The sequence below is a fragment of the Rhagoletis pomonella genome, unplaced genomic scaffold, assembly GCF_013731165.1.
Source record: "Rhagoletis pomonella isolate Grant_MI unplaced genomic scaffold, Rhpom_1.0 Rhpom_scaffold_00274, whole genome shotgun sequence".
Lineage (NCBI taxonomy): Eukaryota > Metazoa > Arthropoda > Insecta > Diptera > Tephritidae > Rhagoletis > Rhagoletis pomonella.
This window is the reverse complement of record NW_023458827.1, coordinates 19,259-19,752: the sequence shown is the minus strand read 5'-3', so window position 1 is coordinate 19,752 and position 494 is coordinate 19,259.

Genomic DNA, 494 nt, shown 5'->3' with positions numbered 1-494 from the left:
CATATGCATTATTTCGGTTTTAAACCGAAACTGTGCATGTATGCATTACTTCGTTTTTTTTCATATGCATTATTTCGCTTTTAAAACGAAAGTATGCATATGCATAATTTCGGTATTTTCTCATATGCATTATTTCGGTTTTCAACCGAAACTGTGCATGTATGCATTACTTCGGGTTTTTCATATGCATTATTTCGGTTTTCAACCGAAACTGTGCATGCATGCATTATTTCGGTTTTTGTTATATGCATTATTTCGGTTTTCAACCGAAACTGTGCATGTATGCATACCTTCGTCTTTCACATATGCATTATTTCGGTTTTCATCCGAAACTGTGCATGTATGCTTTATTTCGGTTTTTGCCATATGCATTATTTCGGTTTTGAACTGAAATTGTGCATGCATTCATTATTTCGGTTTTTGTTTTATGCATTATTTCGGTTTTCTAACGAAAGAGTGCATATGCATAATTTCGGTTTTTCTAATATGCATTA